The sequence below is a fragment of the Triturus cristatus genome, chromosome 2_1 (assembly GCF_964204655.1).
Source record: "Triturus cristatus chromosome 2_1, aTriCri1.1, whole genome shotgun sequence".
Lineage (NCBI taxonomy): Eukaryota > Metazoa > Chordata > Amphibia > Caudata > Salamandridae > Triturus > Triturus cristatus.
This window is the reverse complement of record NC_140581.1, coordinates 315,636,360-315,662,114: the sequence shown is the minus strand read 5'-3', so window position 1 is coordinate 315,662,114 and position 25,755 is coordinate 315,636,360. Positions and strand designations below refer to the sequence as shown.

At 46.7% G+C, this 25,755-nt stretch overlaps 1 protein-coding gene across 1 annotated transcript in view; it reads left to right on the top strand.

Annotated features, from left to right (window-relative positions):
• Nucleotides 1-25,755, top strand: part of C2_1H5orf34 (chromosome 2_1 C5orf34 homolog) — a 245,527-nt gene that overhangs the window by 111,511 nt on the left and 108,261 nt on the right. The window lies entirely within an intron of this gene.

The following is a 25,755-nucleotide window of genomic DNA, read 5'->3' as shown; positions in this document are numbered from 1 at the left end:
ATCAGCCAGTCCTTTAAAATAGTCCGACACTAAATCATCAGTTATATTCATCAATTTGTTTTCAGCTACAAATGCTTGTCTCATTGCTCTTCCCATGAGGATCTCATGCGGACTCAATCCTGTGCTTCGGTCAGGAATGCTTCTAAGGCTCATAAATACAAGTAGCAAAGCATCAGGCCATTTCAGTGAAGTGGATGCACACACCTTTCCTAACCTGGATTTTATTGTACCATTGAGCTGCTCAACCACTCCAAAGGCTTCTGATCGATAGGCACAATGTAATTTCTGCTCAATTGTGAAAGCTGCACAAATTAGTTTAATTATCTCATTATTAAAATGAGGTCCTCTATCTGATTCCAAAGTGACTGGAAATCCAAATCTAGGAATGAGCTCTCTTACAGCAGTTTGGCAACTGTAAGACTGTCATTCCTTCTCGTGGGATAAGCTTCTACCCATCGAGAAAACAGACCTACAATGACAAGGACATACTTCAAACCGTTGCACGGTGGCAACTCCATGAAGTCAAGTTGCAATCTGGTGAATGGTCCCTCTGCTTTCCAAATTTTTCCCCAGCTGACAACTGTCTGCCTTCCTGGGTTTTGCTGTTGGCAGGTCAAACACCTCTGACGGAGACTTTCTGCAACTACCCTAAACTTTGGATTATACCATGTCTGTCTGAAATGTCTAATCATGGCGTCCCTCCCAATGTGTGTGGTTCCATGATACACCCTAGCCATTTGTGACAAAAAGCCATCTGGCATTATTGGACTACCATCTGGACACACCCACACTTCATCATCTGCTCTTCTTATACAACCTGATTTGACCCAGTGTTCCTTTTCGTTTTTGTGCCTCATCCTGTAAGTGCCTAACTTCGTCCCATGTTTCAAAAGCAGAGAAAAACATTAGTTGGCAATTGGTAACTTCTTTTTCCAACCCTCTGTACAAAGACATTGTATGTCGAGCACAAAATCGTGCAATTTGGTCAGAGTACCGATTACCCAGTGTCACATAATAATTTCCTGACTTATGTGCGGCACATTTGACCCAGCAATTTCTTTTGGCAATTGTAATGCTTCCAATAGTTCTTTGACATTTTTTTCCATTTACATTCTGTGTGGTAGAGTTAGCGAATAGGATGTGTACTGGTTGATCTCTCTCTTGAGGATACCGAGTTTTAGCCCTAAAGTTGTAGTAGGTAATCAATTGACCAGTACTATGGGAAAAAGGAAGCAGGCGGCGAGTCACACACCGAAAACATCAAGTAAGCACAGGAAAGTCAACATGACTCTTTTGAATTACTTAACAGGGGCAGTCGGAGATATCGAAAGGCAGATAATCTCTGTGGAAGAAAGACTAAATATCGACCCGGTGGATCCATTATTACTATCACAAAAAACAATGGATAGTATCATGCCAAGGGACGTAGAGGCTGTTGAGAAAGATCTCCTGGGCGATACTCCCCTTGAGCAGCGGAAAAATGGTTGTAGTCAGGAAAATTCCGATTACATTTCTCTTGGGGAATTAGATAATGATCATCTACCTCCCCCCAATAAATCCTGTAAATCACCAAATTCGAGGATACCCGATATTACTGCAAAGGGAATACATACAATTCAACCGACTTCTACTTCTTCTCCTAGATTAATTAAGACTCACCCAAGAAAGTTACAGGGAAAATTGCAGGGTGCCAAAAATAAAACGCAGAGGGATATAGGCATCGTAAGTGCACCACGGGGGAAAAAACATCTGTAATGTAGCTCTATGTGAACCTGTAAATCTGCCCTCGGTTATTAAAGATTTAAAGAAGTTTGTTACACAAACTATCAATACTCTCACGGGCAGATTGGATAAAATAGAAGTTGGTTTAGAGAAAGTCCTAGCAGCTCAAAATAAGGCCACACAAGAAAGGGGTGTAGAAATTCAGAAGCCATTGGGTATTTGCACATATGCAGAGAAGGAAGTTATAAAAGCCATTCCCCGGCCAGCAAAGGGATTACAGGGAGTAAGAGAACAAGGCAAGTGACATGAACTTTATCCAAATGTAACTGTAAATACGGAAAATAGTACCCCACTAGAGAGAAAGGTGCATAGATCAAATGAGACGGGAGGGACTGGCCATAAAATAGCTGAAAGGCGGATGGGTGGGGAAAGCACAAGTACAATAATTAACAACGCCCCTGGGGTGACGCACAGTGCACAAACACTTAACCTGCCACCGGCAGCTACACCGTATACTATTGTCTTAGCCAATGTTCCCCCTCTTCCTCTAGCAGCAATGGACACCTGGCCCACCCTAAGAAATACAACCATAGACTGGCTGGGAAATAGAACAGGCCTGACTAATGTACTCTTTAGGGAATTCAAGATGGTGAGGAGAATTAACTGGGTAGGAAACAGCAGTAAACTTTTTGAAGGTGACTGTATTGTCCTCTCATTAGGATCACCTGCCTTGGTAAGGGAAATGTTATCACGAATGCAAAAATTAAACCCTAGTAATACTAGTATTCAAGTTCTCCCATTGGGCTTCTTTTATCAGCCACCGTGTCCAACTAAATCTAAAAATGATGGGCCTTATAGACAGGCCTTGGATTGTCCATCTTATAATCTAGCAGTGTCAAATAGATTTGGGCCTCTAACTACTTTGGACGAAAATTACTGACCACCAATCAGTCGGAACTTGCCAGGGAATGAAAACTATCACAGTGCTGAAATTCCAAGTGTACCTACTCCGTGCGGTTCAATTCAGGTTGAGTCAGTGGACGAGGGAGAAAGTAACCTTAATAGTGAGGATTCCATCGAGGCAGATTATACTGAAGTAATTGACCAAGCAACAGGAGTATGTAGAATCCTTTTCTAGAATATAGCGGGCCTAAGGAATAAAGTAAACGATCCAGTTTGGTTGAATTGTATTGGCAATTTTGATGTTTTGTGCTTACAAGAGACATGGGTCATCGATGAAGTACTCATCAATGGATTTAAAACATTCCACACACCAGCTAACCAATCACCGAGTGGAAGATCTAAGGGGGGAATATGTGTATATGTCTCAAGCTTGTTAGGGGCTCATAACATCGAGATGGTCAGTTCCGAAACCTATTACCAAATTGTTCTAATACATATGGACGCAAACTGTACACTGGTTCTGATTAATTTTTATAACAACGTGGAAAAAGGGCAGTTGTGCGTCATACTAAAGAAGCTTAGAGAGGATATTAGTAATTAAAACTAAAAGGTGAGATCGAAACCATTCCTATTTGGGGTGGGGATTTTAATGTTGGTCTAAGCCCATTTGCTGAAATAGGGAAATGTGGTTCAACTTTGGAAGATTATAATCCTCCAATTCATTTTTCCCATTCAGACAAAGGAGAGTTGTTTAATGATATTATGTATAAACATGATTTTGGTTTCTCAAATTGCTTATGTACGTCCAAAGTGGAGTTTTGCCACACATTTATAGGCAGAGGTGCTGAATCAACAATAGACTTTATCATCATGCCAAATCGGCACGCAAGTTATGTGAAAGGGTATAATATCCACCAAAATGTTATGAGTGACCATCTGGCAATAAGTGTAAAAATAGCTATCTCTAAAAGTGTAGCAAGGAAAACTTGTAATAAAGTAGCATGGGTGCAAACTATAGAATTGGGAAGACAAAATGGCTACGCAATCTGCTGGGCGAGCCGGGACCCTGCTGAGTTAAGTAAAGAAATAGTCACAAAGGCGTTAGACCCAATTTTAATATGTTTAAGCGATAGTCCAACGCATGAAAATGTTTTAAAAGCCTTTACCTGTATTACTAAGACTGTTAAAAACACGTTGCAAGCGGAAAGTAAAGGTACATGTAATTCTAGAAAGGGATGGTTCGACAACAATTGCACAAAAAGTTATTCAAATTTAAAGAGTGCTCTACACAGGCCAGCAAGAGATAAAGAGGAGATCAGGGCTTGTAGAAAGCTGTCTAACGAAGCTAGGAAAAACAGGATAAACGAGCTAAAAGAGAAGGCCTGGAAGAACCTTAGTGATGCCTCATCGAGCAGGGACAGCTCCTTCCTCAACAATAGATTAGACGCACCATCAATTGAGGTGGCGATAGAGGAAAGAATTTGGGTAGACTTTTTTTTTTTTCCTCAAGTATCTACTCCACACAGAGGGCTACTGAGGAAGTAGTCCATAGCCAAGATATAGGGAGGACTCACCAGAATGTCACGCCAATTGATTTCCATATTTCACTGCAAGATGTTCTTGCGACCATAAAGGCAAGTAAGAGTGGCAAGGCCGCTGGCCCGGATGGGGTACTAATTGATCTCTTTAAGTCGAATCTGGAGTGTGGGGCCCCATTCTAACTCTGGTTCTACAAGCATGTTGTGAAAAGGGATTCATAAGCACATGGTCAGAATCAATTATTTTCTCCATTTTTAAGAAGGGCGAGCGGGAAAATCCTGCCTGCTACCGCCTGAAATCTGTTAGATTACCTTATGAAGGTAGCGGGCAGGATTGTTTTAGATCGGTTGCAAGCATGGGCGGAAGAAAAAAGTATTTTAAGTGACATACAGTATGGTTTTAGATCCGGCCTAGGAACTAACGAGCAGATTCTTAACCTTAGTATTTTAATTGGAAAATATACGCAGGCTAAAGCAGGGAAATTTTATTTGGCATTTGTCGACCTCACAGCTGCATTTGACTGCGTAATTCATAGTAAGCTGTGGGGCGTCCTTAGTGACTTAAAGGGTGACCCTGTTTTAATCCAGTTTTAAGGCTGTTATATTCTGGTGCTACTGCAAAAGTCCGTTATGGACTTAAGGGAGAGTGTACTGTGCCATACAAAGTGGAAAGGGGTGTAAGGCAAGGTTGTGTCTTGGCACCACTCTTGTTCACATTATATACCAATGCCTTGGAGCAAGAGTTGGTGTCACATGCTAGGGACCCACCATATGTAAATAAACACCCGATAGCCTCTCTTCTCTACGCCGATGATGCGGTACTTATGGCTCGTACCCAGATCGGTCTACAGAGGGCTCTCACCTTTTTATACCAGTTTTATGAACAATCTTGGGTTAAAAAGGAACGCAAAGAAGTTTCATCATGCCATGTGGGAGAGGGAAAAATGAGAATAGAAGTTACCATGCGGGGGAGAGCAGGGTGGAAACCATTAACTCTTTCTGCTATCTGGGTGTCCTTTTTAATCGAACCGGTTCTTGGGCACCAGTGATTAAGGCTAAGAGCCTCCTGTTTATGAAGTCCACTGCGGCCTTAATAAACTTCACAAAAAGATTGGGGAGAAGGCCCCTAGAAATTCTTCTAAAAATGTATCAAGCCAAATGTGTGCGCATAGCAGTCTTTGGAGCAGGCATTTGGGGCTTTCAAGAATGTACATCGATCCAATATATTGAAAACGCCTTTCTAAGATTTATTTTAGCGGTCCCAGCCAGTGCCCCAGTTTTTAATTGTCACAGCAAGTTAGGAGTACCATATATTTCCAATCTAATTAAGGTTCAACCTGTATTGCTCCGGCACAGAGTTTGGATTTCTGCTAGCACTGGCCTAAACAGGGAAATAATAACTGATGCAATGAGATTAGATAATGCCTGCAAGATCCCATGGCTAAAATATGTAAAAAAAATTATGCAGGACATCGGACACCCAGAGTTTTTTCTCCTTACCTGAAAATATGAATTCTATCAACCGGAAGGATTTAAAAAAAAATCTGTATGACCCATCTGGAAGAAAATAGGTTAACCCTGGAAATTAATAAACCTACGGTGGTCGAGCATCAAATAATTACTATAACAAATGACTTTCAACCATATCTGACATGCATCTTGGGTGGATATGATCGATATCTACTAACAAGATTTAGATTTGGGACCTTCCACCGCCTGATTAGCCACCCAGATATTAACAATTGGTCAAGGGAACTCTGCCGATGTCCTTGTGACAATATTTCCCTACAAACAACAATACATGTAATTTTATTCTGTACATTTTATAACAATGCAAGGCGAAGATGGGTAATACCCCTACTAAAACAGGGAGGATGGAGACAATGGCGCCCTGTTTTTGTATTTACAGATGTTGGGAAACTGTTACTGCATTGGTTACATGGTGGGCTTCTTAAAAAGTGTACTCAGGACTAGGAAATTTTTAAGTATTTAATTGTCAGATGTAAAACATATTAGAAGGACTCGGTTGTGAGATGGGATACACTATGTATAGTAATACAAATTTCGCTCTTTGGAAATAATAGAAACTATCTATTGTTTAAATGAACTTTAAGAATTTTTAGGAACTTGTATTTACCCCATGTGTTTTAACGAATTTTAGATATAAAATTAAATGGCTTTTTTATACGCCTGCTTTTATGATTTTCATGTTTAAAATCGAATAAAGCTCGTTTTGATTTGACTATCCGTAAATATGGTTACTCTCAATTTCTTCCCAATTTTGCAGGCTTTGGTTAGAGCGAACAATTCCGCTATTTGTGCAGACTTGACTCCCCTTAAACAGGAAGCTTCTAAAGTTGAGATGCAGCGCAGAAGATCTTGGAGCACGAGGTGGGCGATAAAATTAGACACTATTCCTAAGATATGGGGCCCCAGAGCCGTGGAGTGCCTTGAAGGCCACAACCATTGCTTTAAGTTATCCTCTTGCGGAATGAGAGCCAGTGCATAGCTTTCAGGTGGGAGGACATCAGAGTCCTGTGTCTGAGCATGAGTATCGCCCTAGCTGCTGCGTTCTGTACTACCTGTAGTCGATTTAGCAGGTATTCAGGAATACCAAAGTACAGAATATTGACGTAGTCCAGCCTAGAAGTACCTAGTGCCTGGACCACAATTTTCCTGTGTGCTACTGACCACAGAGGAAGGAACTGCTTGAGCATCTTAAGTACTCCAAAGCAGGCGCCCACTACAGATTGAATTTGGGAGTTCATAGATAGATTATCCTCAAGCCTGACACCTACGTTTTTTACCACTTTCACTGAGGAGGTAGGGGGAGACTTATCCTGGGGCCACCAATTACGCCAGATATTATCAATAGGGAAGCCAAAAAACATAATCTCCGATTTCTACAGTTACATTTCAATTGATGTGAATAGAGCCAAGAAAATACCTCAGTTTCACTTCTCCTCTAAAGACTGCCTCCTTGTCGCAGGTAAAAAGAAGTTTTGTATCGTCAGTGTACGATACTATCTTGGCTCCATGGGCTTCAGCTAGATAAGCCGGGGGGGGTGGGGGGCATATGAAGATTAAAGAGGGTGGGGCTCAAAATCGAGCCCTGCGGGAACCCCACCTTTAGAACGGGAATGGATGCTGCAAAGGGCGGAACCCAGACCGTTTGTTGGCGGTCTTTCAAAAAGGAGGAGAACCACTCAAGTACCGTGCCCCCGCAGCCGCACTCTTGAAGTCTCAGGAGGAGCTGATCATCACAATCGATTTACTCTGTTCTAGACTCACACAAGTAGCAGCTACTGCTTTTAAGCAGCCAGGTAATGTCGCAGCCACTGGATCCAGAGTAGCAGAAAAGTATGCTACTGGACATCGGGACAATCCGTGTCTTTGTGTTAACACTGAAAGTGCACAACCTTCTCTTTCACAACAGAACAAAGCAAACTCTTTAATATACTCTGGCATTCCCAATGCTGGCGCTTGACACAAACAACTTTTCAGTTTTATAAATGCTTCCTAACTTTCATCATCCCATTCAATCTGATCCATCACATCTTTTCGTGTCAACCTTATCAAGCAGCGAAAATCCACTGATCCATTGACGACAGTACCCAACCACTCCTAAAAACATTTGCACTACTTTCTTTGTTTTATGCAGGCTCATTTGTCGAATCACTTTTATTCTTTATGTTGGTACTTTCCTGAATCCTCTTTCTATCTTGTGCCCTAAATATTGGACTTCTAGTCGAAAAACTGTAATTTTTCTGGTGACACCTTGTGTCCTCCTGCTAAATGGTTCAGTAAAGCAATTGTGTCCATGACACAAGCTTTGCGTGTCTTTGATGCCACCAATAGGTCATCAATGTACTGAACCTAGACCAAATTTCCTGGCATCACCAAAGTATCCAAATACTTTTTCAGAATCTGATTAAAAATTGAGGGACTCTCTGTACCCTTGAGGAACTCGGCACCATGCCAAAACACGGTCTCCGAACCGGAAGGCAAATAAATATTGGCTATCCGGATGCAATGGGATTGAAAAGAATGCTTGGCACAAATCAATCGCAGTATACCAGTGGGCATGCCATGGTATCTGTTAAAGAATCACTGCTGGATTCGGTACTACTAGACAACAAGGTACTACTATTTTATTAATTTTCCTCAAATCTTGCACTATTCTTTATTTTCCAGCAGGCTTTTTAAGTCCCATGATTGGCGAATTACAAGGACTGCTCAATATTACTTTTAGAATACCTTGTTTAATCATTTGATCAATCACTGGGCCAACTCCTGCTTTCACTTCAGGACTCATTCGGTATTGGGGTGTGTTTGGATATACCGCACCTTCTTTCACCACAATTTTGATTGGGTCTACCGTCACCATTAAACCAATTTCTTTCCCTGTAAAATCCCACACATCTGACCTCACTGTGGTTCTCAATTCATCAGGCAAATAATTTTCAGTAAGAAGTGAAAACATCTCATCACTTCCGTTCCCTGTTTTGCTAGCATCATCTTAAATGCAACGTCTTCATCAGATGTTTGGAAAGCAACACCATCAGGTGTACAGTAGATGGTGCAATTCATTTTGCACAAAAAGTCCCTTCCTAGCAAATTTACTGGACTTGAATCACATACCACAAATCGATGCATGTCTCTGAAATTACCGAAACTTACTTCTATTGGTTTTGTGACTGGAGTTCTTATTTGTTTATTTGAGACTCCTACAACTTGGATAGTTTCTCACGAGAGGGGTAGGTTTGGAATTTCTGCTGCTCTCACAGTAGAAAGTTTAGCGCCAGTATCCACTAGAAAAGTGATGTTGTTTCTTTCAACCTTTCCATCAACAAATGGACCTGACTGAACTACCGCCAAGGATGCGCCAAGCACTCAATCATCCTCCCCGCCCCCCCCCGCCCGCCCCTCAGGCACCGTCATTGGGACACTTACGACTCCCTTTCATCACTCTGCATCCAATGTTGTTGAACTGTCTTTGTATTCTTACCACTTTCTCCACGAAATCTGGTGTTCACACTGTACCTCTGCACCTGAGCATTCACATTGTTGGGCATAGGGGCTTGTGGCACCTGCAACTGAGGAGTAACTACCTGCTGTTGTTGATTCACAACCACTTCATTCTGCATCTGTGGATTTAAAATTTGATTTACCCCATTATTCTGTTGAATATTTCTACCCTCGTTCTTCCAATGTCCAAGTTTTCCACACCCATGACCAGGATATTTCTTTTTCGCTTCTTCTCTACTCATTGGTCCTTTTCCCGTGCTTCCATTTGACACTTGACTATTCTGATTGGATTAGTTAACTTACCTGTAATCCTAGTTCTCTTCCAGGGGTATCCTCATCAAAGTCATAAGCACTAGAATATTCCCGCCCATGCGTGGGACCCCGGAAACACAATCATATAAAAGTAAATGCAGCCTTTCATAACTAGAGCTGAAAAATGCTGTAAGGACTCCCCTGTATATCATAAACAATACATTAAAAACCGGGGGAAAACAACAGCAAAGCATGTTTGAAAACTGTTTTAATGTGAGCCCGAGCTGAGGTGTCACCCGTTTTCCGCTTCCAAATTGGACCTCGGACACCGGCGGGAGCACCGAGTGAGGTTTGCGGCCTTCTCCACGCCGGCCCCCCGGATTGGAGTTGTGGGGCGATCCGGAGACAAAGTGATCAACAGCGGCAGGCAGGGCCGGGCGACTCGCGTACCCCGCACTTTCACTTTCGCTTTTGCACCCTCCTTGCTGCGTAGGCGAGGTTGGGTTGCGGGGCGGTGTGCGGTGGTGTGGCCTCGTTGGGGTGCCCTGCCGGCCCGCCGGCTGTGATCCGTCCTGCGGACCTGTGGTTGCCCCCCCCCCGGAGCCCGTGAACTGGTTTGTCGGCCTTTTCCGAGGTGATTGGCACGATTTGGGGACTGAAACCATGTCCGCAAAGCAAGATGGCGACCGGGCAAAGGTGAAATCGACCCGCCGTGGCGCAGCCCATCAGTCCAACAACATGGACCGCTACACCCTCCAGAAGGGATCTCCTGAGGTGCCGTGTAGGTCCCCTGAGGGCCCGACTGATGCTCCTGCTCTGCCCGCGGATCTGACCCTGCGAGATGTCATGGGCGCTATCGCCGAGATGAAGGCCTCGGTGGACCAGCGCTTTGACACACTGGCGCAGAAGATTGACTCAGTCCACGTGGATGTTGGCCTGGTGAGGGCCGATCTATCCAAGACCAATGACCGGGTCGATTCTTTGGCCCACACCACCTCGGGCCTCACAACGGACGTAGCGGCCCTCCAAAAGGAGGTGCGCCGGCTTGGCCAGGCGAGCGCCCTGATGGATCGTCGACTGGAAGATTCCGAGGGTCGGGCCCGGAGGAACAATGTCCGCATTGTCGGGGTGCCGGAGGGACGTGAGGAGGCGGCGGCGGACCTGTTTGTGGAGGACCTGATTCTCACCCATCTCCAGCCCCGGGGGCTGAGTAAATTCTTTGCGGTGGAACGTGCCCACAGGGTTCCCGGAGGAAGACCTAAGGCCGGAGCCCCTCCGAGGCCTCTCATTGCCCGGATTTTCAACTTTCGGGACAGAGACGCTATCCTGCAGACTTCTCGGCTACAAGGACTGGTCAGACTCGACAATATGGACGTAAACTTCTATCCTGATTTCACCCCAGCGGTCCAGAAGCAGAGACTGAGCTTTCTCGGAGTTAAACGTCGTCTACGGGACCTGAACCTCAAGTATGCGATGCTTTTTCCAGCTAAGTTGCGGGTGGAGGTGGATGGCCGCACGCACTTTTTTGATCGTCCCGAAGCGGCCGGGGACTGGTTGGACTCTTTGCCCGGGGATCGGGGCCGGGGGGGTGGGGGGGGCGCGGTTGGAGGGGAGGGCTCGCCGGATCAGGACTGAGGGACTAATAGTAGGCCTCGCTCTGGACAACATTATCGTCACTTTTGACTGTTCGTGTAAGTTCCCCTCCTGTGGAGGTAGTACGGGGTCTCCTGGGGGCTCTCCCTCCTCCTCTGGGGGACTAGTTAGTTTAATCATTTATGGGGCGACAGGCACACTGCACTTTGGGGGGGCTGTTTGGGCTCATGCAGGGGTGCAGGGAGGGGGGAGTTTTGTTGGGATGGGTGGGTTGGGGTGGGGTGTTGTTTGTTTTTACCGCAAGGCAAACCCTTTATTGTATTGGTGTTTTTAAGGTGCTCTCAGGGGGACGAATGATGGCTTCTGTACGTGATTGGGGGTAGGGACCTGACTTTATTGTCTTGGAACGTTAATGGACTGGGGGATAGGATCAAGCGAGGTGTGGTCCTGCAGTATCTGAAACGAACTTCGCCAGATGTGGTCTTTCTGCAGGAGACACACCTTATTGGTAATTGCTTTTGTGCCATGAATCGGCGTGGCTATCGTTTGGTGGCCCACTCGGGCTTCCCATCGGGCTCACGGGGGGTGGGCATCATGGTGAAGAACTCGCTCCCGTTGGAAATAGACGAGGTGCGCCATGATGAGAGGGGACGCTACACTGTCTTAGTGGGGAGAATGGAGGGCAAAGTAGTTGTCTTTGTATCAGTGTACGTCCCACCGGGGTTACAGTCTACCACTTTTGCAGACCTGGGGCGCCTCCTTCTTGACCTTCCGGGGGGGCTTCTGGTGGTTGGGGGGGACTTCAATGCGGTGGTTTCTGGGACCGTGGATCGCCACCCCCCTAGGGACCTCCCCCGGGCGCAGGCGTGGCTGTCCGGCTTTCTAGATACACTGGGATTGGTGGACTGCTGGCGCTTAAAACATCCCACGCAGCTGCAGTACACTTTCCACTCGGGTGCCCATGGTAGCCTCTCTCGGCTTGATTATGTCCTTGTCCCTGCGGCCTATGTGGGGAGGGTAGGAGAGGTACGCCATTTGGCGCGGGGTATTTCAGATCACTCCCCGCTCCTGTTGCACTTTGATGTCTTCCCGAGGGGGGAGGGCAGGGTAGCTCCAATCAACGCCTGGTACCTGCGCGACCCCACCGTTCGCGCTGATTTGATTAAATCCTTGCAGCGGTATTTTGATGAGAATGTGGGGTCCGTCCCTTCGGCTGTCTCCCTGTGGGAAGCCTTCAAGACAGTTCTTAGAGGGGAGGCCCTCTCCTTTATCTCCCATGCCCGGAGGCGCGAGCAGGAGGAGGTGACCCGGGTGGAGGCCGAAATTGCTGAATTGGAGGGTGATCTAGGGGGTGGGGTGACGGATGCTGCACTACATGTCCTACAACTTAAGCAGGCGGCCTACAGGGCCCTCGTCACGGAGGCGGCCAGGGGCCTCAGTAGAGAGCAACAGGGGCGACTGTATGATGTGGGTGATAAGGCTGGTAAACTGCTTGCGTGGTTGGATAAGAAGGAGAGAGCGAGTCGTGTGGTCCCGCTGATTGAGAGGATGGATGGTGTGCGTGTCACCGAGCCAGAAGACATTGTCTCTGGTTTCGCGGATTATTTCCGCGATGTGTATTCCCCGGTTTCTCCCTGCTCGGAGGAGGATTCCCATGCCCTGCTTAGGGATATCGCGCTGCCTTCCCTTTCGGTGGAGGACAGGGTGTCGTTAGATGCCGCTCCCACCTCCGACGAAATTGCCCTCGCCATACGCTCGGTCGCATCCGGCAAGGCCATGGGCCCGAACGGCATCCCTATCGAGTTGTATAAGCTGCGACCGGATGTACTGGCACCCCACCTCCGCGCGATGTTCCTGGCGGCCCACTCGCTGGGCTCCCTCCCGCCGGACCAGCGTCTGGCTACAATTGTGGTGATCCACAAGGAAGGGAGACCCCGGGACCGGGTTACATCCTATCGGCCCATCTCGCTCTTGAATGCGGAGCCCAAAATCCTCGCCAAGGTGCTAGCCAACCGGCTGGTCGGCGTGGTGGGCGATCTGGTCCACCAAGACCAGTCCGGCTTTATTCCCCATCGCAACACGGCCCTCAATCTGCGGCGCTTGCACGGGGTGCTCGCGCGTGTCCCGTTTGTGCGGGAGCCGGCCATATTGGCGTCCTTAGACCCACCATGGCGTTTGACACGCTCGAGTGGCCATACATTTGGGCGATGCTGGCGAAGTTTGGATTTGGCCCGGGGTTCATCAGCTGGGTCAAATTGTTGTATTCGGGCCCTTTGGCGCAGGTGGTGGTGAATGGAAGAGTATCGGTCCCATTCGAGTTGGGACGGGGCACGCGACAGGGCTGCCCCTTGTCGCCGCTCCTGTTCGCGCTGGCCTTGGAACCCCTGGCGGAGTGGCTGCGGTGGCACCCTTCCATCCGTGGTCTCCGTTGGACCCCCGAGTATGAGGACCGCGTGTCCCTATACGCTGACGATATCCTTTTGTACCTAGCCTCCCCGCGTAAATCACTGATTGTCCTGGTTGATGTTTTGCGCTCATTCGGCCGCAACTCAGGCCTTGTCATCAACTGGGCTAAATCATGTGTGTATGTGCTTTCCGGGGAGGCTCCCGTCCTCCCGCGGGGCTGTCCGATCCAGATTGCCTCTCAGGGGTTTCGGTACCTGGGTGTTTATATTACTCTGGACCCGGAGGCCCGCTACGAGCGGAATTTGCTTCCCCCCCCTCCAGCGCTTGAAGGAGGACGTCGCGCGTTGGCGGCGCCTGCCGCTTTCGCCGCTCGGCCGGGCGGCATTGTTTAAGATGATGTCGTTGCCACGCTTCCTGTACGCTCTCCAGAACACTATGGATTTAGTCCCAGCGCGCTACTTCCGTGAGGTGGAGAGTCTACAGCGCCGCCTGTTCTGGGACGGGAGGCCGCGTATTGCCCTGGCGAAGTTGACGATCCCATGGTACGACGGGGGGATTGCCCTCCCGGATATTAAACGGTATTACTGGGCCTCCCAGCTAGCTGCAATTAACCATGGCCTTTACGGGCCCGCCTTAAACCCGGCATTTGAAATGGACAAGATGCTCCTGCCTGGTGGCGACTATAATCGAGCGCTCTACTCTGGCGCGCCCGGCCCCCGCCTAACGGGACCTACGCGTGTCATGGTGCGAGTATGGCACGCGGCTAACGCAGCTATGGGGTGGAAGGACCGTTTGACCCGGGCATCACCGTTGTACGCGTCTGAGAGATTGGGCTCCCTGTGGACCTCGAAGGGCTTCGAGAGGTGGGACACGATAGGCATCAGTAAAGTGGGGGATCTCTGGACGAGGGGGGGATTTAAAACATTCGAGACGCTGCAGACGGAGTTTCAGCTGCAGGGCAGTGAATACTTTCGGTACTTGCAGGTCCGTCACGCACTGGGCTCCGTCTTCCCAGACGTCGCCTCCATCCCGGAGTCTTCCCCCCTGGAAGATAGGGTGCTGGACGGCCACGTTCCGGACAGCACGATCTCCCTTATTTACAAAAAATTGATTAATGACCGATCGGGCTTGCTGACTGGCCTCCGCGAGGCTTGGGTTGCCGATGGGCTGGAGTTGGACGACGAGGACTGGATTTCCGCGGTGGCCTCTCCGAAGGAGGTGGCCATACCGGCTCGCCTTCGCTTCGTCCAGCTTAAGATACTCCACCGGGTTTACATGACGGGGCCAAGGCTTCTGCGAATGGGCTATGCTGAGGATGGGTTGTGTAAGCGTGGGTGTGGTGCTTTGGCTACTTTTTTGCATATTTTGTGGGAATGCCCGAAGGTGGAGCGATTCTGGCGTGGTGTGCATGAGGTCCTGCGAGTGGTTACGCATGTCGCGCTGCTGCCTGAAGCGAGGAGATGCCTGCTGAATGTGTGGGAACCAACTGACTACTCGGTTCCGCAGACGCGATGGGTGACTCTGGGATATATGATTGCTAAGCGTGACATTGCTCAACTGTGGGGATCCCAGAGGCCCCCGGCGGTGTCGGCCTGGAAAGAACACATGGATTGGTGCATGTTCCGAGAAAAGGTGGTGTATGTGGCGAGGGGTAAGCCTGGGGCATGGGTGAAAGTGTGGGGCCCCTGGAACGCCTACCGCGGGGGTATCTGCGCGCCACCACTGCTGCCTGCTGCCTCACCAACCCCGTCCCCTTAGTTGACTCCTTTTCCCAGCCCCGGGCACAGAGTTCCCCCAGTCCTCGATCTGTTCCCCTTCCCCTCTTTAGACTCCAGTGGATGGCTGGGGTCCCCCATTCGGGGAGCACGTGCTGTTACTTTCGATTGCGGGTTGCCTTGCGGGTGTGATTTTTCGTGTTGTTTGTATAAAATGAAACCGTATTGTGGGGTCAGAGTGATGTGGCCCACGACGTTGATACCTCCTGATTCTGCTTCTCTGCAAGGCCAAGTGTTTTTGAACGTATGTCATATGCTCCTGTCATTCTAGCGGCCGGCCGGAAGGTTGTAGGCCCATACTTGTATATTCTTGAGATTGCAATAAACGGTTTAAAAAAAAAAAAAAAACAACTGTTTTAATGCTTAGCACTTAGCACAATCTCTCAGATAGGGCTGAAAGCATTGACAGCTCACAGGCTGCATTGCAGAAAAACATAGCCTAGAAAGGCTGAAAAGCTAACTCATAGTAACCTAGCAATAAACTGGCACTGTGCCTTTAAGGCAGCCATGACCCCTAGCTTCCCAGCATGCCTCAGGGGTGACAGTTAGGTCAGTTGTTCTTTGCGGTGACTTAAAAGCCATGACACAAAGAGTTGACAATTCCTTAAAAACAAGGTTCCTTTGCCCGGGGAGGTGGGAGGGTTGCTTATGACTTTGATGAGGATACCCCTGGAAGAGAACTAGGATTACAGGTAAGTAACTAATCCTTCTCTTCCAGGGGATCCTCATCAATAGTCATAAGCACTAGAATAGAATAGCGAGCCTCACCTCTTACACCTGCGGGCAAAGGAAAAAAGTAGTTAATAATCAAGCTCAGATAACCAAACTTGAAAACTCATATCTTATTATCTGAATAGATTCCTCAAGGAGGCTTGGCCTACTTGAGTATCCGTTTTGGAATCGGATTCAAGACAATAATGCCTTGTGAAAGTGTGTACCGATCTACAGTTTGCTGCCTTGCATATCTCTGATATTGGAACATCATGCAAGAAAGCTATTGTAGCCGCTTTCCCCCTGGAGTGTGCTTTAGGCGACAACAATAGGGGTTTCTATGCCAACTGGTAGGCCAATTTTATACAGGACACTATCCATCTCAAAATGGACCTTTTGTAAGCTGGAAAACCTGTCCTCATGGAACCATAATTTAAAAACAATTGATCTGATTTCCTTATGTCCTTCGTTCCCTCCAAATAGAACTTGAGCACTCTCTTAAGGTCTAAGGAGTGGCGTGACCGCTCCGCAGGAGTAGCGGTATTGGGAAAAAAGGATGGTAGGGAGATTGACTGGTTAACATGAAAATCAGATACAACTTTTGGCAAAAAATAAGGGTGAGCCATTAACACTATCCTGTTGTGGTGAAAGCTAGTATATGGCTCTTTGGCACACAGCGCTTGGATCTCACTTACTCAGCGCGCTGATGTTATTGCCACTAGGAAAGCGGTCTTTCATGTCAAATGCTGCAACGTGGCCTTATGGACGGGCTCAAAAGGAGGATCCATCAATTTAGAGAGGACTAGATTCAACTCCCATGGAGGAGAAGGAGGCCGAACAGGGGGATACACCTTCTTCAACCCTGTAGGAAATCCTTAACCACCTGCAGTTGAAAAAAGGAAGGCTGGTTGGGAGACTTTCTGTAGGCCATATTGGACGCCAAGTGTACCCTGATCGAGGAAGACTTTAAACCTGCTTTGGCTAAGTAAAGGAGGTAAGGAAGAATTACCGCCTCCTGCCCTGTAGTAGGATTAAAATGATTACGTGTGCACCACAAGTAGAATCTCTTCCACTTAAAAAAGTATGACGCCCTCGTGGAAGGTCTCTTTTGCCTCTTTTAGGATGTGCATACAGTCCTGCGGTAGATTCAAGTGTCCATATTGCAGGACCTCAGGAGCCATGCTGCCAAGTTCAGTGAGGGAAGGTTGGGATGGAGAATCTTCCCGTCCATCTTGGTCAGCAGGTCCGATCTGTAGGGTAGCCTCTTGTGGGGGCGCACCGACAACTGTAACAGGTCTGGGTACCACCGCTGACAAGGCCAGTCCGGAGCTATCAAGATCATCCTCATGCTGGATCGGATGAGTTTGGACATCCCCTTCGGGATTAGAGACAGGGGAGGAAAGGCATATGCAAATATTCCGGACCAATCCATCAAAAGCTCATTCCCCCTCGTCCCTGGACGGTGGAACCTGGATGCGAAGGCTTGACATTTTTTGTTTTGGTCATCCGCAAATAAATCTATGGAAGGTTGCCCCCACTGATGGCAAATATCTGCCACTACCTCGTCGTTTAGCACCCAGTCTGGCTGATCTTCGAAGTGCCGACTGAGTGTGTCTGCCCGTACGTTTCGCTCCCCTGGAAGGTGCACCGCTGTGATGGAGAGGCCTCGGGCTAGAAGCCAGTGCCACATCGTTTGAGCTTCCCGGGAGAGCGGGCGAGAGCGCGTACCACCCTGTTTGTTGAGGTGATACATGGTGGTTGTGCTGTCTGTTTGGATCAGGATTGAGTTGGACGTGATTGAGGGCTGAAAAGCTTTCAGAGCTAGATGGACTGCTCGCAGCTCCAACATGTTTATATGGTAGGACTGCTCCTTGATGGACCACCGTCCCTGCATCTGTAGGCAATCCATGTGTGTCCCGCACCCTTGTAGAGATGCATCCGTTACCAAGGACTGCGTCGGAACTGGTTGATGGAAGGGGACTTCCACCAAGAGGTTCTTTGGTCGAGTCCACCATAGAATGGATGACTTTGCTGCTTGTGAAAGCACAATTCGGTCTTCCCAGTGACCCGATGCTTGGTCCCACTTGTCCTCTAGGTCCTGTTTCAGAGGTCTCATTCTCAGCCTGGCGTTGGGAATGAGAAATATGCAAGAAGCCATCGATCCTAGAAGAGATGCCACTTGTCGGACCGTTGGACGAGCTGCCCAGAGAAGAGCCTCGCATTTCTGCTGCATGGAAGAAAGTCTCTCCTCCGAAAGAAACGCTCTTCCTATTTTTGTATCCAGAGTGGAGCCCAAATAATAGATCGCCTGGGTAGGCCGGTGAACCGATTTTTCCATATTCACATGAAGACCCAGCCTGCGGAGTAGATTCAGGAAGACTTGAAAATTGCTCCTTACTTGCTGAGGGGGTGGCCCTTTCAGGAGCCAATCGTCTAACTAAGGGTAAACGAACAGACCCTTTCTGTGTTGGGCCGCCACCACCGCCATGCACTTGGTAAAGACTCGTGGGGCAGATTTCAGCTCGAAGGACAAGACTTTGAACTGGTAGTGTTTGCTGCCGACCACGAATCGTAGGTATTTGCGATGACGTGGAACGATAGGAATGTGGAAGTACGCATCTTGGAGGTCCATCGAACACATCCAATTTCCTGTTTGCAGATGTGGACATATTTGATGAAGCGCCAACATGCGAAACTTCTCCTTCAAGATGACTTTGTTCAGTGATCGAAGGTCCAGGATAGGTCTGAATTTGTGCTCTTGATCTCTTTTTGGCACAAGAAAGTACCTGGAATAAACTCCTTTCCATCGCTGAGCAGGAGGAACCTCTTCTATGGCCTTTTTTTGCAGAAGGGTTACCACTTCGTGTCAAAGTAACTTTAGCTGGTGAGGACGAGATCTTTTCGGAGGACTGTCCTTTGGAGATGCATGAAAACGTAGTGCGTATCCATTGCGTAGTATACTGAGCAGCCAACGATCTTTTGTTATGCTGTACCACTCTCTCAGATGATGTGAAACACTTCCTCCCACTGGAGTGGGCAACGGCGCCAGAGGAAGCTCTTGCTCATTTCTTCCCTGCTGATCTAGCCGTGGTAGAGGACTGTTGCTGGTGACCTCCTCTACCTCTGTTTGACTTATGGCTTTGGAACTGCGACTTTCCTTGATTTGTTTTGGGACCACTGAGGGGTGTGAACCCTCTGTTGGTAGCCCTTGCGCTGGTTGGGTCTGTATCTCCGCTGGAACTTTTTTTTTCTTGTCTAAACCCACCGCCTTGAGAGTGTCTAACTCTGCTTTCATCCTAGCCATCTCCTCATCGGTATGGGTGCCAAACAGGGAGGAGCCAGAAAAAGGGAGGTTAAGGATGCTCTGTTGTGCATCTGGCTTAAGAGCTGTTAGTCTTAACCAGGCAGACCTCTTAGCGCAAATCCCATGCGCATAAGAATGCGCCGACAGCGTAGCACCATCCGCTGCCATGCTGATCACTTGGTTGGCTACAAGGGATCCTTCCTTGATAACTTCCTTAAAATCCTTTTGATCCTCTTTTGGTATTTTTTCCTAGAAACGATCCAAGGAGTCCCATAAGGCTCTGTCGTAGCGGCCTAATAAGGCTGCTGCGCTAGATACTTTTAGCGATGATGCTGCAGACCTGCAAACCTTCCGTCCCCAAGAGTCCTGGGACCTACTTTCTTTGTCCGGGGGGACCAACGAAGTTGCAGTCACTGCATGCGTTTTTCTTGCCGCCGCGACGATAACAGAGTCCACAGGCGGATCTGATTTCAAGAATACAGGGTCTGTTTCCACCGGCTTGTATTTCTTCTGAATTCTAGCCGGTGCGGCTTTAATTGTAGAGGAAGCTAGGAAAATATCCATCACCGGTTCCAGAAGCCCAGGAACCAGAGGCAGCAACGGTCGAGACGCAGATCTCTTATGTAGTGTCTCAAAAATCACCGTTGTTGCAACCTGAGGAGTCGACATCTCAATGTTCAGCTTCTGAGCCCCTCTCTGAAGCACCTCATGGTACGTATTTATGTCATCTATCGGAGACACTCTTGAAAGAGGGCTATCCGATAGGGTGGGTGAATAGTTCCTTTTAGAGGAACGGGTGGAGGAGGAAGACCATGTAGGAGACCTTCTCCTTTTGTGATGGGAAGCAGAAGGTTTGCACTCTCGCGATCTGCCAGTACGGTCTTGACGTCTAGCTGAAGGTGATCTATTCACCTCTTGCACCAATCTTTGCAGAGGCGATCTGTGGATCGGACTGGTGTATTCCTCCTCTCGTCGTGATGCTCCCGCCGGATTCTTACTCCAGTGATGGATGAGAAGAAGCCATCTTGGAGATAAGCGAACAGAAGGGGAAGCCCTCCTGTGATGTGAAAAATCTTTGTCGCGATCTCCCTGAATGTCATTCTGGGGAAGCAGATGGTGAATTTGTTGAAGGGCATCTCGAGGAATGAGAGGATGAGTGCCGTGACGCTGATTCTGTCACTAAAACTACCGAACCTTCTCCAGACCTCACTGATGTGGGTCTCCACGTCGAGCGTATGACATGCTCTGACGGAGCCCCTCTCGACGCCGATCTTGACCTCCTTCTCGACGTTGATTTTCAGCCAGGTGTTGGAACCGATTTCGACGTCGACGCTCTGTTCTTCAACGTTGAATGCCTCGCCGACGACGTCGGAGTACTTCTGCGCCTCGACGTCGATTGTCGTCGGGTGGACGACGGCAAGGGGCTTCTGGGCCTCGATGCCGAATATCGCCGGGTTGACGACGGCGGAGGGCTTCTGATCCTCGACGCCGATCGTCACCGGGTTGACGACGGCGGAGGGCTTCTGATCCTCGATGCCGATCGTCGCCGGGTTGACGACGGCGGAGGGCTTCCGATCCTCGACACCGATCGTCGCCGTGTTGACGACGGCGGAGGGCTTCTGATCCTCGACGCCGATCGTCGCCGGGTTGACGACGGGGGAGGCTCACGATTCTTCGACGCCGAATGAAGTGATGCACCTGTATGTCGGCATTCTTTTCTTGGACGTATGTCCCACCAGTGGTAATTTTCTCAGCGCCGAGCCCGACGCTGAAGAGGACGAGCAAGGAATCTTGCTTCTAGAAGATCTGGCCCTCTTAGAGCCCTTTCTCACCGGTGACCTGCCTCTGGAAGATGATTTATCCTTTTCTGCCAGTCCATAAAGACTGATACGTTCTCTGTCTTTTAGAGTTCTGTTAGATAAAGACTGGCAATGAGGGCAAGTCTTGGGGACATGGTCCTTAGGTAGACAAAGAATACAGACTGCATGAGAGTTTGACCTGGCCTTCTTTTTTCCACAAGAAGGGCAGGGATCAAAAAGAGATGGCATTTTGGAGTGGAAAAAATGCCAAAAACTGTCAGAAAAAGACAGAACCTTACTTGACAAGTTGAAAAATGTCGAAGTAAGACAAGTTTTTCCAGAAAAATTAAGATTATTTCTGACTAAAATCAGAAAGAAGTGGAGCTGTATAACCAGGGTCCTGCCTGAAGGAGCCGGAGAGAACAACTTACCTAACTGTCACCCCTGAGGCATGATGGGAAGCTAGGGGTCATGGCTGTCTTAAAGGCAGGGTGCCAGTTTATTTCTATGTTACTATGAGTTAGCTTTTCAGCCTTTCTAGGCTTTGTTTTTCTGCAATGTAGCCTGTGAGCTGTCAATGCTTTCAGTCCTATCTGAAAGGTTGTGCTAAGTGCTAAGCATTAAAACAGTTTTCAAACATTCTTTGCTGTTTTCCCCTGGCTTTTAATGTATTTAATGTATTGTTTGACATACAGGTGAGTCCTTACAGCATTATTCAGCTCTAGTTATGAAAGGCTGCATTTACTATATATATATATAGTATATATATATATATATATATATATATGTGTATATATATATATATGTGACAAACACAATATATATATATATATATTAGTGTGTTTGTCACATATATGATTGTGTTTCCGGGGTGCCGCGCATGGGCGGGAATATTCTAGTGCTTATGACTATTGATGAGGATCCCCTGGAAGAGAACTTGGCGTTCTGCTATCTTCACTTGTGCCCACATCATTTTCGCCTTTAACTTTTTGTGCTTTGCATCAATGTCGTCACTGCAGTACTTTGCATACTTCAGAATATCATCAATCGGCTTACTTTGCCAGCAAAGCATATGCTGCTGAATCATCTGACTAATTTCTGACCTTAATCCATACACAAACCTATATACAAAATGTCCCATATCTTTATCACCAATATTTTCAAATCCGCTATACTGCTTAAACACCTGCAGTAACCTTTCATTGTATGCATGCACTGACTCCTTTGGTTCTTGAGTATTTCAACACAATCTGCTTCTTTTGGGGGAATTTTCTCTTTTAGAAAAGTAATCACTTGATTATATTTCTTCATCACATCCTCTGAAGGCGCACCTGTTTTTGCGTCTCTAGGATATTCTTCAGTTGGCCAAACAACTGTAATTCTACATTCTGTCCACAAATCAGTTGGTACCACTATGTCAAACAAGCCATCTGAATCTGTCAACAAAACCTTTGAAACCTTTACAAATCTCTCTACCTGCTTGTACCATCCAATTGGTTTTTCTCTCAATCTAGGGAAGTCATTCGTAAAGGACAAAATATCCTGTCTACTCCATGGAACATGAACATATCCACCACCAGGAACTTCTCTCATCGGACACATCCTTTCAACATTTTCTACTTCCCTCAACGGAAATGCAGTTACTTCCTTTGTAGCAGTTTCATCCCTCCTATTTGTCCATCTACTTCTCCATCGATCAACATCTCCCCATTTCTTTAGAATGTGTGTTCATTCCTTTATTTGCAATCTCCTTCCTGACTCATTCGAACTCTCCAAATCCTTCTCAGTAAATTCTGATCTATAAGGTTTCTGTAATATTTTTGATTTCTCCACATGTATTCCAAATTTTAAAGCAGCTTCCACTATCTTCTCATGCAGATTCTTTGTTCTCCAGTTTATACATGTTTTACACAAAAACAACAATTCTTCATCTCCATATCAACCTAATCTATCTGAACATATCGTACCAATAATCATTTCCTCCAAATCCACTCTCAACTTACTTACATCTATAGCTTTTGATTGGGGTTTCTTTTTTTTCTAATTCTTACGCCCATTCTTCTAGATCTTCAGGTGAAAATCCAGTAGAATTCCCTGTCACTGGGGTAACAGTTATTACTTTCCTCCTTGTATCTGTAGGTGTAATTCTGTTTGGGGTCTCAGTCAGTCTCAAGATTTGGGAGATCTAATAATGAAACATTCAAATCACTCTCACTAGTTTGATCTTCTAACATCACTATCTCTTTTCTCACACTATTCTGTGTAACTGTCACATTTTGTGGCTTTGATGTACCATGTTTGTCACCATACAATGGAATAACAGGACCATAGTTACTGGCAATGCTTCAGCATTTAAACCTAACTGATTTATTTTTTAAATTATTTCTTCTTTTGTTTTATTCAATACATCCCTTTTATTTTCTTGTGATGCTCGGATAACTGTTGGGTCATATAGAACTTCTGGAACCAATGGTGTTCCCATCATAGGGGCACTGGGAGTTGTATCTCTAGCACTTTGTTGATAAGGTGGAGGTCTTTTAACTAAAATATCTTCCATCAACTCATCATCCGATTCATCACACCCTATTCCTGCCGCACCTAGATGTTTCGTATTTTCTTTACATTTGCTCCCTTCTTGATCCTCAGCCATTAATACTGGATACAGACCCTCAGTCACTACAGCCCTTCTCCATCTTTTCATTTGATCTCCTCGAGGGTCAAATGGGTATCTGGGTAAAAATCCTTTTAATTCTTCTGTGTCCTCTGTATTTCTCTCGCTCAAATGCCTCCACTTCCCATTCTTCGAAAGCCTCGTACTGTGTTAACCTAGGATTTGGTTCTAACAAATTCATCCTATTTCTCAAATTCTGAAGAATTCTTACATTCAATGTACAATGTTCAGGGAAAGCTAAAACACCACCATCCTTCGTATATTCCACCCAATATTTCAACCATACACACTTATGATAACCACTTCCCATCATCATATAAGAAGCTGCCATATTAGGAGGTGGCATAAGAATTCCCTCTCTAGTTACTATACGCTTGTCCTTCCTAAAGAAATTCTTGATCTTATTAATCAACTTCATTCTCTCGTTCTTATGACTTATCTAATTCACTTGATAAAATCCCAAAAACTCTTCTGTGTTTTCACGAAGCCTGTTAGCTAACACTCATCCAATGCCAGCGCGACTCACACTAACAGTCCAATCAGGTCTCACTATGTTTCTTTCTCACAACCAATACTAACACGGCTTTTGTCTACTGACCAATCAAGGCTTACAACACACCCACTCGTCTGACCAATGCCAGCGCGGCTCTTTGTGATGTCAGTATTGCTCCTACTACTGACCCTCCCTTTACAATCTGGACTTTTCACACGCCCGCTCTTTCAACCAATACCAGTGCGGCTCTTTGTGACGTCAGTATGACTCCTGCTACTGACCCTCCCTTCACAAGGTAATACGACAATGCATTTTCTTTACTTTTCTTTATTAATTTCTGTTAGTAACAACGTAAAAACAGCCCTACTCTGTCTGCTCTGCTAAACCAAAGATAGTTTCTTCACTCGCTTCAAAGAGAAAATTCTTCCTTTCACTACCAGTGCAAAACACTGTTTACCCTTCTCTTAAGCTCGGGGAGGACCTGTTACTCCTCTAGAGATACTCCTCCTTTGGGTAAGGCCAAAGTTTCACTTGCGGGTCCTTTGCTGTCACTCATACAGTCCTCTTATACGATATAGTCCCTAATATAACACCTACAGCCTTGCGTAGCTTTTAGGTATTATGACAACAGACAAGTAACCTTCTGCAGTGTGATTTCCTTACCACACTCTTCCAAATTCCGTTCCCGGGATTCCCAGGTATCTCTGTACTTGTACTTCTAGACAACATAGAACACAACACTAACTCTTGGTGTTAAACATATAGTTAATATTCAGAATCCATATTCAATAATCACCAAACTAATCAATAATAACCATCGCTCTGTTACCAGAAAAACTGATCCAGCAGGTACAAACATCTCATAAAACAACTGAAAATTTCAATGGGGCCATATACAACGATCAGATTTCCTGGCTGTTTCGCTGGGGGTCAAGTTTTGTAATTCACTTTGATCTTGATTAGTTAACTCACTTGAGATTCAGTATTACACCTGAAAATATATTCAATGTCTAACTAATCTTCACCGATCAACACTCTTCCTTTGGTCGATGGGCCATTAGTTGAGTAGTTGGTGGTGATATGAACAAATAAACTAATCTGAACTTACAGATCTTAGTGAAATAAAACACAGAGTAAGATTTAATAAGTTTATCTACATCTCGGTCATAAATGAGTGCTCAATAATACAAATTCACAGTGCAAACACCATCAAATTTTCATGGGAGAAAATTCATTTAACAATGTACGTTTTAATCCACACTCATTCAACAAATCAATGCATTAAGAGTGGATTGATGAAGAGACAGAAGGCATAATAAATCATACATTTGCAAAAGGTATGCAAATTTTGAGACAGAATATAATCACCCAAAGGTGATAATGGAAACCCAACTCTCTGGCCAAAAAGGGCTGGTGGTGGTCTCCTGATTCAGATTCAGGAGACAAAGGTTCTAGGACAGGCTCAGGACAGAATAATACTTACAAAACTTCTCTATAGACCCGACGCACCGGGACGCATCCCTCGCTTACACACTCTTCCCTCCTCGATATTCTTCCGGA